Here is a 13,578-nt window from a genome sequence, read left to right as displayed (position 1 = left end):
CTGCGCTGGTTAGACGGCCTGCTGAGCCAAGACAGGGCCCGCTTGTGGCGGTAGAACATCTGGGAGCTGCAGTGCACACACGGACAGACTTGGGAGTTTGAGAACAAGCAGGAATCCTGGGGTATATGTGAACTGGATCTGGAGCCAGATGGGCTCACAGAGCTGAGGACGGGAACTAGGAGAACGGAGGAGAACAGAAGTGAGGGCTTACACTCGTAACACTGAAGCCTTCAATAACCAGTAGTTCACTGTAGGTTTATAACCGGAATGTTCACTGTTCTGGAAATAATGTTCACAGTCTACATAATAAGGTTTGCTGTTCAGGAATCGTTCAGTTCATGAGTATCTTCAGAGGTCAGAGGTCAAGTGCTGCGCATCTGGACGCAGTTCCAATTAAGCAGGACTTGACTTCAGAAACAACTTGGAAACTTCTTAGTGGTTCAATATCAGAGTTCATGCAATTCTAGGAAAACAGTTCTTGGTACAGTTCTTGGAGCCAGTTCTTAGTTAAGCATAGTCACTGACAGGAACAGTGTGAAAGCAGGATCTCACAGAACATGAAGGAACTTAACTATAGCGTGGCAGAGTTACGCGCTCTGTAGCTGAGAGCCGGAGAGTTCCACAGTGAAAGGCAGGAAACAGGCAGAAAAACTAAAGCCACACTCTTCTAAACACTGGTCCTCTCAGTACTAATGTATGGCTGTAAAACATGGACCAAAACAGTGACTGGTCTTCTATAGTTGATGCTATAATTATCTTACTGTATTAGTCGCTAAAATAGCTTGGTCGCTTAAGGATTAAAAGAACCTGTAGAATATTATAAACCCTCAGGCACATTTCAGCATCTCCCAAATATTCCCTTGAAAATGCAGATGTAAATGATACACAATTGTCACATGGATGGATCTCACATGTACCTTGCACAAATATCAATGTTCTTCATACACAAAAGAAGATCCTCTCAGGTCAAAGCCGGAAACAAGAAAGTAAAACTCCTCACAGGCTTGTAACACATGATCAGCTCACTGAGTCAGCCTGCAAACACATGCAAATTCATCAGGATTGTTGGCTTTGGGTGAGTCATACAGAAAAGCAGAAGCCTTTCCTGAGATGTTAAAATCAACAACATTTACTCTGACCTGAGTTTACTCGCTCAGGCACTTCACTGTAGATAAGAACATGATGTTTAGAACTGTTTAAATAAAGCATTACCATGAAAAAGATATACACACAATATGTCAGGGAGAGCAGAGAGCAAATTGAATAAATTAATAAAAGTAATTTCATCTGATACCACCAGATGGCGATACAGTGCAAATAATAAAACTTGTTTTTGAAAGTGAATCAAATTCAGAGGCTCAATTGTAATCATTCAGCTGTAAAATTTAAAAAAGAAGGGGTACTCAGACAGTTCTTTGTCATGCAGTTATATCATAATATACTGTATGGTTCTGTGTGGCTTTGATATTTGATCTGTCCACAAGTGAAACACTTTATCCCTGAAGAACCACCTCGTTTAATCCATACAGGCACCAAACTGTTTCAGTTAATCAGTTAGGATTTTGAGTTTGACCTTTAAAGGTCACCCAAGGTCAAGGTCACTTGAAAAATAGAAAGTGGATATACAACTTAATATTTCCATTTAATAGTAGTGTTAGGAGTACTAGCATGTATAACCAATGTGTAGAAAGAGCTTTTTAAATATCCCTTATATACAAGCAACATACATGCTAGATCAGGTAGAGACCATGTGCTGACTGTGGAATTTAAATGGGAAAGCCATAATTGGCTATGGATTCACAATTCTGAACTGTCCTGCAGGTGGCAGCGTTCAGCTGGTGGCAGCACACCACATGATGTACTCCTTTTCATGCAGACTGTTCATACTCCTGTTCAGTAGGTGGTGTAGGAACTTAAAGTTTCAATTTGCCAGTTAACTTCAAGATGAAGGATTTGAAGTGATCTGAAGCAGTGTTTCAAGTTAGCTGTTGCAGTACTGATAAAAACGTTTTGGCACCATCCACAGCCACATCATGTTACAGTGCATCTGGGAAGTATTCACAGTGCTTCACTTTTTCCACATTTTATATTACAGCCTTATTCCAAAATGGAGTAAATTCTACTCACAGAACCCCATAATGACAACATGAAAAAAGTTTTTTTTTTTGAAAATTTACTAAAAAAAAACAACAACTAAGAAATCACATGCCTATAAGTATTCACACCCTTTGCTCAGTATGCTGTTGATGCACCTTTGGCAGCAATTACAGCCTCAAGTCTTATTAAATATGATGCCACAAGCTTTGTGCACCTGCTGGACTTTGAAGAAAAAATGAATTTCGTCCATTTTAAAATAAGGCTGTAACATAACAAAATGTGGAAAAAGTGAAGTGCTGTGAATACTTTCTGGATGCACTGTAAAATGTTAAAATGTATTCTGCTAATATGTGTTATTGGATAACATCAGGTTGTTACTCACTGAATGATTTTAGTAAATGGTGTCAAGTTGTAGTTGGAATGTTACATATTTTTGGATGATTAGTTCCACCTTCACACACACACACACACACACACACTTAATGTTAAGGACTTCTCTAATATGACACAATCTTGATTTGACACACCATGTAAACCATATCTAAAGAAACAAAAATGTATTTTCTTCAAAGCATCGCTACAGCAGAAGACGTAAACACATTCTGACACTTTTTCACTCAAAGAGTTTGTTTTTGTTGCTCAGCGAAAGCAGTTATTCCAGTGAGGGAATCTTTTGGTAGCAGCATGTCCTGTCAGAAGCCGCATCAGAAACAGGAATCAAGTGATGTATTATACATTAAAGCAAAGGCCTGCTTTCAGACATGACAGCACAGAGGGACTCTGGGTAATGAGGCAGACCTACATTCTGGGAACATGGCCAGATGTGCATAGAAGCGGAGCAGCTTCTGAACCAGCCGATGCAGCAACACCTCAAACTCACAAACAGAATGACGAACAAGGAGATATCCGACACAGGTGTCAGTTAACACCGTGCCAGCTTGACTGATTGTGTTACATAAACGATTGTGACAAAAGGTGCCACTTGAGTGCCATTTATGTGCAATCTGTGTACGCATACCGAATCTGTAGGAAGATAAAAGACGAGGCTGGTCAGGAAGGAGCAGAACATGCAGGGAATGGTGAGAGTGATGTTGAATTGTAGCAGGAGGAAATGATGTCCAGATAAGTGGTGTCTGGGCTGCAAATCTTCCAGCTTCCAGCTGCAAAAATCTTCCATAACCCACTTGCCACTCTCCATGAAGTGACTCAGGTCAGGGTGGTCACTGCCTCGTTCATGTTTAAACACTGCAGAGATCTTTGAGATGTTACAATCATGTGAGGGAAAAAGGTCAGCAAGATGTTTGGTCTTACAGGATTTGATGACGACCAGTTGTGGGGGTCAAAGGGGAAACGTGGTAAGTTTTCACAGTAGCTGTTGAAGATGACAGGAGGATTGTACATGATCATCCTAGCACAGTGAGCCCCTCTCAGAGAACTGTGTTATTTATTTCTCCCCAAGTGTAATTTACAGGTATGTAAAATCGATTTTAAAATTTTTGATTCATTGTGCCCTGGACACTAATTCATGGGGCACAGTGAATCAGTGTCCAGGGCACAATGAATCAACTTAGAATATACTGAAAAAACACATGATTATAAAGATTTCTTCAAAAATTTAAATATATGCTGATGCATATACAAACTATAATCCAGCATACCAGCTATGTAATGTGTGAGTGTCTTATATAGTAATATAAGTCCATTAGAAACTATTATAAATACAAAGGTTAGAATTTCTGTTCAAACGTGAAAACAATTGTTTATATACACAAATTATAGAAATAATTCCTGGAAAAATAAATGTAGTTTCAAAAGTTTCAACAAGTACCATTTGTCATCCACTTGATACTGGGGCTTAGTAAATCACTTTCTAGACTGATTCACTGTGCCCCGATTCACTGTGCCCCGGGTGCATGTGACACATGAGTCATGTTATCAAATAGCTGATAGTCTGGAGAAGACATAACACATGCTCATCAGTTGGACAGGGTTGTCTTCTAACTAATAATTTTTTTGGGCCATGTTTCCTCTGTTGTGAGAAATAAATACAAAGACACTGACATCCACAAAATTTACTTTTGATAGGAAAAAAACGACTTCACTTGCTACTTAGTTTTACCCTTAATATATACAAAAACAAAACACTAATTTATAAGGGGGATGTCTTTATGCATAAAAATATGGCATAACATAATGGCCCCGGTTTCCCCTACACAAAATTTCGATATCTTTGTGTGTTTCTTTTTATTCTTTTACACATCTTAAACACATTTTAAATAGATTTGTGTGTTTTTAAGGAACTGTCTATGCATTTGCACATTTTACAGCCTTTGTAAACATTTTAAACATGTTTTTAAAGAACTTTCTATTCTTTCACACATTTCACACCCTTTTCAAAAGTGTTTTTCAAAAAACTTTCTCTTCTATTTTTACCTTTTGTCATATTTTATCTTTTTTTTTTTAAACATTTAAACATCTCTGTGTGTTTTTAAACATCTTTGCATACCTAACACATTTTAACATAAATAATATTAATTCAACTTTTATACATATTTAGTCTAGTTGTGTTTAGTGTGAGCAATGAGTCTGGGCCTTTGACGCACACAGGCGGCTGATGCAGGGATGCACTGTGGAGAGGAGGACACAAAGATCGTCCATCGTACTTTCTTCTTTTTTTGGTTGCCCCAAACTTTGTCTTCTCACTGGTAGATTTACACACTAAAATTTATCCATTTTGCTCCTGGCATGTTAGCTAACAATGTTTTCTTTTTCGTTTTTTCTCCTTCTTTTTTTGTTGGTTAACAGTACAGGTGGGCGGATCGATCCTAATATCGATAATATCGATACCAACGCTGGTATTGATATTGAACGATCCTCGTGCAAAAAGATCGATACTCAAGCTTTTTTTCTGTCCCACATGCACTGATTGCTGCACACGCAGATTCATCAAACTCTACTCTCTGTCTGTAAGAGCAGCGCTCTGCTGTGTCACACAACATGGAGCAGCGCACCCTTGTATTGTGGTTTGTCAGCCCTCTACCTCAGGAGAGTTTGTTTTAAGTTGTGTTGAGTGATATTTTTTTAAACAAAAATGTTGATTGTGATTATAAAGGATTTTGTTGTCACGTACAATGTTTGGTGAAATTCTATCCTAGGTCTTTTGGATCCTTTGCATCTCTGAAGCTTAAATATGAAAAAGTATCGGTATCGATATCGGCAATACTGGGCCTGTATTTACTTGGTATCGGATCAACACCAGAATTCCCGGTATCGCCCACCTCTAGTTAACAGTGTTATTTTTTTGCACCTCCCCCCTCGAAGAACTCTGGCACCCCCTAGGGGGAGGAGGCGCGCCTCACAGTTTCAAAACCACTGTCCTAGTGTCCTCCAGCATCACTTTAGTGTCATTAATGACAGCAAAGACACGGTCATCGTTGCCGACATATAGGAGAAAACACGCTAACTCAAAGTGACATTCGCGCCAGAGGACGGGCCACTGACCGACCAACCAGAGCTCAGCTTGGCAGCAGTTGTTTGAGGCAGCGGAGCCGGTTGTCAGGGAAAAAGCAGCAGCATGTCAGACGCAGCATATGGCGTGAGGAGGAGGGGGCGGACCTGCTGAACACAGGCCAGATTTAGACTGATGAAATGTCAGCTTCCACACGCTGCACGCTGGAGTGGTAGAAAGTGTGAATCGCAGCATCATGTGGAGGTGTTTTGATTGTTTTTAGAGGTGTGGGCCACTTAAAGCCTGTCAACGTTAACATAATGAATAAACCGTGTTGGGTTGAGGGGAGGGGTGTGGCTTAATAATGTGCCACAGACCTCCAAATGTCAACGGATGGAACGTTGATGTTTCTGATTCACCATTGTTGGAAAGAGAGACACGTGGGCACACGGGTCCGGATTTTATTAGTGAAACCCATTACAACATTTTGAGCATGGAGATATAACGGATACATGCAACAAAGATTATGCAAATTAATCTCTTTTTTGCAAAATCTTTCAGTTTTTCTCTCTACACCTTTATCTACAATTAAGATGGATTATTATCCAGGACTGTGTTTTTCACCATGTTTGTTTTTTGTCATTCATTATGGGTTGGCGCTGACTTTACCCCGAGCTTCCTCTGGTGACTATTTTTGGCCGATGACAACATCGCCGAGCTCAATACAAATACATGTAATTTGGTTACTTTTCAAAAGGGTCAGACTCGTCAATAAAGTCAGTTTAATGTACAATGGTTCATTTCAGGTCAGCTTGGTGTATAAATCTCGTTGTTCCAGGCAGTGATAGATGTTAGCTGGCTGATAGAAGCAAGCAAGAGACAATCAATGCAGCCCGAGCTTGTTTTCATCGGGCGGCCAGTCGTGGAAGTACAAATTCTCGCCTTCAGATCGACCGCTCCCCGGAAGTGACATGCCTCCGCGGCAACACGCTGAAGGAATCATGCAAAAAATTGTGTAATATTTTACTCTCAGCTCCTTAAAACCACAGTATGTAGGATTTGAGAGCGTTCACTATCAGAAATGGATTATAACATTCACAACCATCTTTCGTTAGTGTAAAATTGCTTGCAACAACGAATCGATTTGTTTTCCTAAGCTTAGAATCAAGCCACTACATGTACATGGTAGAGTGCCCCCTCATGGAGGCTGTCAGTGCTGCAGCACCATGTTGATACTTGAGCCCAAAAGAGCAAAAACAGAAGAGCAATGAGTGGTTGGCCCCTGACACACTGTCTACTGGTTACTTGTGAAGAGTAACAAGAGAGAACCCTCATTTTTATGAAATGGGAGATCGTACATAGTGTTTATCACATGAGGAGACAAGAGAAGGAGTGGAAACAAAATCATTGCAGGAGATGCCAAATTGCAATCTGCAACCCCGCCACTAGATGGCACTAAATCCTACACACAATAGCGTTGTGAACTTCCCCAAGAAAGTTGCCATGCCAGGATTTAACAGTTAATTCAACCAGTATACCTGTAGATGGACATATATCTATATAGATGTATTGGATTAATTACACTCAACAAAAATATAAACGCAACACTTTTGGTTTTGCTCCCATTTTATATGAGATGAACTCAAAGATCTAAAACTTTTTCCACATACACAATATCACCATTTCCCTCAAATATTGTTCACAAACCAGTCTAAATCTGTGATAGTGAGCACTTCTCCTTTGCTGAGATAATCCATCCCACCTCACAGGTGTGCCATATCAAGATGCTGATTAGACACCATGATTAGTGCACAGGTGTGCCTTAGACTGCCCACAATAAAAGGCCACTCTGAAAGGTGCAGTTTTGTTTTATTGGGGGGGGGGGGGGGGGGATACCAGTCAGTATCTGGTGTGACCACCACTTTCCTCATGCAGTGCAACACATCTCCTTCGCATAGAGTTGATCAGGTTGTCAATTGTGGCCTGTGGAATGTTGGGCCACTCCTCTTCAATGGCTGTGCGAAGTTGCTGGATATTGGCAGGAACTGGTACACGCTGTCGTATACACCGGTCCAGAGCATCCCAAACGTGCTCAATGGGTGACGTGTCCGGTGAGTATGCCGGCCATGCAAGAACTGGGACATTTTCAGCTTCCAAGAATTGTGTACAGATCCTTGCAACATGGGGCCGTGCATTATCCTGCTGCAACATGAGGTGATGTTCTTGGATGTATGGCACAGCAATGGGCCTCAGGATCTCATCACGGTATCTCTGTGCATTCAAAATGCCTCAATAAAATCCACCTGTGTTCTTCGTCCATAACAGATGCCTGCCCATACCATAACCCCACCACCACCATGGGCCACTCGATCCACAACATTGACATCAGAAAACCGCTCACCCACACGATGCCACACACGCTGTCTGCCATCTGCCCTGAACAGTGTGAACCGGGATTCATCCGTGAAGAAAACACCTCTCCAACGTGCCAAACGCTAGCGAATGTGAGCATTTGCCCACTCAAGTCGGTTACAACGACGAACTGGAGTCAGGTCGAGACCCCGATGAGGACGACGAGCATGCAGATGAGCTTCCCTGAGATGGTTTCTGACAGTTTGTGCAGAAATTCTTTGGTTATGCAAACCGATTGTTTCAGCAGCTGTCCGAGTGGCTGGTCTCAGACGATCTTGGAGGTGAACATGCTGGATGTGGAGGTCCTGGGCTGGTGTGGTTACACGTGGTCTGCGGTTGTGAGGCTGGTTGGATGTACTGCCAAATTCTCTGAAACGCCTTTGGAGACGGCTTATGGTAGAGAAATGAACATTCAATACACGAGCAACAGCTCTGGTTGACATTCCTGCTGTCAGCATGCCAATTGCATGCTCCCTCAAATCTTGCGACATCTGTGGCATTGTGCTGTGTGATAAAACTGCACCTTTCAGAGTGGCCTTTTATTGTGGGCAGTCTAAGGCACACCTGTGCACTAATCATGGTGTCTAATCAGCATCTTGATATGGCACACCTGTGAGGTGGGATGGATTATCTCAGCAAAGGAGAAGTGGTCACTATCACAGATTTAGACTGGTTTGTGAACAATATTTGAGGGAAATGGTGATATTGTGTATGTGGAAAAAGTTTTAGATCTTTGAGTTCATCTCATACAAAATGGGAGCAAAACCAAAAGTGTTGCGTTTATATTTTTGTTGAGTGTATTTGTTCAATTAATTGTTGAAACCCTGGCAATGCAACTTTCTGGAGGTTTTGGTCTAAAAGGCATACCTTCAGGGTACCAAAGTCTATTACCTGATATTTTATGCTTGGACATTTAATATGAGTTTAAAATACTTGTCAACTGTCAGATAAGAGATTTGCATGAATCCTTATATAACATTCACTTATGTTTTTATGCATATCAAAACTGACCCACTTTCATGGTGTGTGCAGTACTTATTAAATTATGTTCATTAAATGTTGCCCAGCTTTACTGTCTGGGTTTTATAGATACGGTCATGAGGTGGGACTGAAAGTTTTGAGCCTGTCCCAGACAGAGCAGGCCGTAGTTATTATCCATCTTTTGCATTCTGAGAAACCAACATTTCTTGAGAACGACTAAGTGCAATTTGGTTTCTCAGAATGCAAAGAATGGAGAACCACACCTTACATTTCTGGGTCAGGCTCCAAAGTTCTCAATTGCCTGTCATAACCGTATCAAACCTGATTGCATGTGTGTCCTCCTCACTCTGTGTAATTTTGTGTCTAAATGTGGAAATACTGCTTTTAAATACAGGGAGGTGATGACCCTGAGGTTAAATCCTTGTCAGTCTGGAAAATCACTCAGGGCCCTTTGGCAAGGTCTTTTATCCCCAAGTTGCTCCCCTTGTGCCGCTGCGTCACATTTACCCATTCATGCACACACTTGCCTGAAGAAAACTGGCAATAAAACTGGTTATTTCCAGGAGGCATTCACCTATTCATGCACACACTCAGTGTGTGCATGAATAGGTGAATGTGACTCATCACTGCGCTGGAAAAAGTGAAACTTGGATAAGCCATTTTAAAAGTTGCTGTCATTTTGTTACACCTAAATTTGTTGGTTTTTCTCAAAGTATATTTATAATATGGTTTGAATTTTAAATTCTAAAAATACTTTTCGAGACACTAATAAATTTAAATGTCATAAAATTACAGCACTTTGAGGATCTGCTTCAGATAGAAAAGTGCTACAGAAATGTTGTCCATTTACCACTTACATTGTTTTTATTGAGATATTTTTTTATAGGATTAACACTAGGTTCAAGGAGTCTTTATTATCCCCAAGGGGGCAATTTGGTTTGCAGCAGCAGCAAAAATACACCCCAATTCACACATCCAGTAAAACAATAACACAAAAAAAATAGACAATTAAAAAGATGAACAACAATTACAGTTACAAAGACTGGTTTAAAACACCAACTGCAACCGAAATAAAAGAATTTTTAAATCTGTTAGTTCTACACTTGGGGACAGTGAACCTGCGGCCAGATGGCAGCAGTGTGAACTCAGTCCATAGAGGATGGCTGGGGTCTGAGGAGATCTGTCTTGCCCTTTTCATTAAAAGTGCATCCTGCAATTTTGCCACAGGTGTGTACAATGCCTGTCACCAGCCGATGCAGCACTCCCTTTCATTTGTAAGATGGCTTTGAAACAAAGGTAGTTTTACAACAACTAGCTATTTAAATGATTGAATGATTCTCAGCACAGTAAAAGAAGGAATTTGCTATTTACTGTGGATTATATCCTGGGAAGACAGAAAACAAATGAACAAAAATATTGCATTAATCATTTAGGAATTACAGACATTTTTATAAACAGTCCCTCCAGTTTCAGAGGTCACAGCAGGTCTGGGAACATGCACTGGTCGCCACATCCACCACACTGCGGAAATACCTTTGAGTTCTGGATGGCAACACCCAGTTCATTCGCACTTCTTGAAAGTAATCAACTACAGTGCCCTCCAGAAGTTTTGGAACACTTGGTATTTCTTACATTTTAATTTGTTTGTGCCATTTCAAATATAAAAAAATACAAAAAATACAAATTTCTAAAATTATCTTCCTTAAACTCAAATTGAAAGCAAATCTCTACATCTTCATATAAATTAATTAAAAATATAAAAGCCAAGGTTAGGGGTTGCATAAGTAATGGAACACTTTGGTATAATACTTGTAAATAATCAGTTTTATTGCCAGTTTTCTTCAGGCAAGTCAGGGGATGGATACATGAACATTTCCAAGTCACTGAATATGTCTTGGACTTTATTTACATCAATTGTGAAAAAATGCAAACAGCATGTCATGCTATGGTAAATCTGCATGGAGGAGACAGTTCTCAAAAACTGGGTGACTGTGCAAGAAGAAGAGTGAGGAAAGCCACCAAGACACCCAGACAACCCAAAATAAGTTAGGGGCTTCTGTGACTGTGATTGGAGAATTTGTGCACAGTGCATGTTTTACATTTTGTATCACCAGTTATACAGCTTCATGATGAAGTGGTATAGAGGAGGGTTTTCTTAAAAAGACGACCTGAAAGTTCAGATACAATTTGCCAGAAGGTACAACTGAGATGCAGGTCTAAATTTGATGTTTTGGTGAAAGAAAATCCTCCTCTATACCACTTCATCATGAAGCTGTATTACTGTATTTATTTATTTATTACATTTTTATTTAAGAAAACCCTTTTATGTGCCTTAGGTTTCCCAGGGTTCAGGACATGCCCCCACTCTGCAGACACGGGTCAGGCAACTCAATTTCCTTACTTCCCCAAACTGTTCACTCAGCCAGTCACTCAACCGATAGCCTCATTCATCTCACTTAGGAACAAATGACCATTTTGGCAAAGCCTGAAATAAGAGAGATTTGTGGTGGAAGAAGTACTTAGCTATTTTACTTGTCAAAATAATAATATAACACTACATTCCGAGCAAAAAATCTGCATTACAAATTTTACTTCAGCAAAAAGTACAGGTTAAGGTTCAGGTTACTTTATTTGCACCTATGGGTAGAATAATTTTGCAATCCCTATGTGAAATACGCAATTAACAGTCATTTTTATACTGTAATTTCAGCAATATTTGTCTGCCTTCCTGTTTGTGTGTGTTTATTTCCTACTCCTCACAGATCTTTTGGCTGATTTTGACTGGTATGTGGATGATAATCAACCCCAGAATTGCCCTTAAAGGATTTGTTTTGACAATGGTCATTGGGGTTAAAGGCCAAAATGTAGATTTTTCACCCTGATCTCAACCAAGCTTGGTACACATATGTAAATGGGGTCTGGAATTGTTCAGAAGATATTAAATTTACCAATCATTGGGGTCACTCACTGGGGTCACGGTAAATAGTGTCAAATTGCAACATTTAGTTTTTTCGCTCTGATTTACATGAAGCTCAGCACACATATGAAGGTGAGTAATGAAATTGCCCAGGCAAGGTCAAATTTGCCAAAGGTCAATCACTGGAGTTGGTGTCAAATGACAACATTGTAGTTTTTTCCAACTTGCACCAAATTTGGCGCATATATGGGTGTGGCAACATTTGGCAAAGATCAGTCGTTGGGGTGATGGTCATGTCAACCTGTCTGTCTGCCGGCCTACTCCTCTCTGGTCCTTTTTGTGATTTCTACCAAACCTGGTAGGTCACTGAAGGTTGACCCTGAAATTACTCTTAAAGAATTAATTTTGGCAAAGGTCAAGGAATTTGATTTTCAACCTGATTTGGACTAAACATGGCACACACGCAGGTGGATTCCAGAATTGAGCTGGTACAATCAGCCAGAGGTCAGTCATTTGGGTGAAGGTCAAGGTCACTGGGATGAAATGTCAGATTGACAAAGCCCTTGGTGTCTTCATGCCCACAAGTTCTATTACCTAATAGAAATAAATATTAAAATATTATATTGTATTGAACAAATGCAAAGACAGCATTTCTTTATATTCCACTATGTGGGAATGTGTTTCAGTCAATCTTCTGCAGGAGGAAAGCATTTCTATCCAGTCAACAAAGAAAGGTCAGTGATCTCATGGATCACGGCGTTTCAAATTCAGACTCATTACTGTGAATAAAACATGTTCACCACATGATAAATATAGCACGGTGTTATCACAGCAGCTTGCGGAGACGGAAAAAAAAACCCCCACATGGAAGCATTATTGGTGGAGTTCACTTCTTTTCACAGCCAGGGGTTGTTGTAGATGAAGGTAAGATATGGTTGATAACAGTGGGGGAGGATGCTAAACGGTTGGTTGAAAATCCAATTTTGCCATACATTCACCAGATGGCCTGAATTCTGCTTACGTTCACTAACTCAATGTGATGTGGTCACAAAAGCCAAATGATTTCATGTCAAGCAGTGATTGCATCTCAATTGCTTTGTGGGCACATTTGACTCACAAAAGAGTAAAAGTGGAAAATGATCAGTGGCTGAAAGAAGAGGTGACAGAAAACCAAACATAAAATTTGATAGCTGATAATAATCATAATGCAGTTACAACAGTAGCACATCTGCACACACTGTTGAGAAAATTGGTCAGGAAGAACATATTTGCCAAACATAACATGCCAAAACAACGAATAACAGTGATATAATAATGAACTGCCAATGTGTGCACATCTGTGCATGACTGGTTCTTGGAAATTGCTTGGAAAGACACGACCTGTGGGTAATTAAATGTAAAATGCATAAATTTCATGTGACATTGTTTGCACATACACCCACCACCAATTAGCAATCTCCTGAGTGCACAATGGTCTGGTGCCGTAGGAATTGTGGGATTTGCTTTAATCTCACAATGAATCAGTGTGACTGATGTGTTGTTGCAGGGGTTTTGTGCAATCACGTGACATGTGGCTTTTAGGCATGACTTGCCACCGTGAATATTCTAGAGTGAAACAATGAAGACCTAGCTGACAGAGTTCTTAGAAAAGCAAATAATTACCTCATGGTCACATTTTTCCTTGATTTTGGGCTTCATCCATCCATTTTCTATACCTGCTTAA

Source organism: Thalassophryne amazonica, chromosome 14 (assembly GCF_902500255.1).
Source record: "Thalassophryne amazonica chromosome 14, fThaAma1.1, whole genome shotgun sequence".
NCBI lineage: Eukaryota > Metazoa > Chordata > Actinopteri > Batrachoidiformes > Batrachoididae > Thalassophryne > Thalassophryne amazonica.
The sequence above is the reverse complement of the archived record's forward strand: the minus strand, read 5'-3'. Positions refer to the sequence as shown.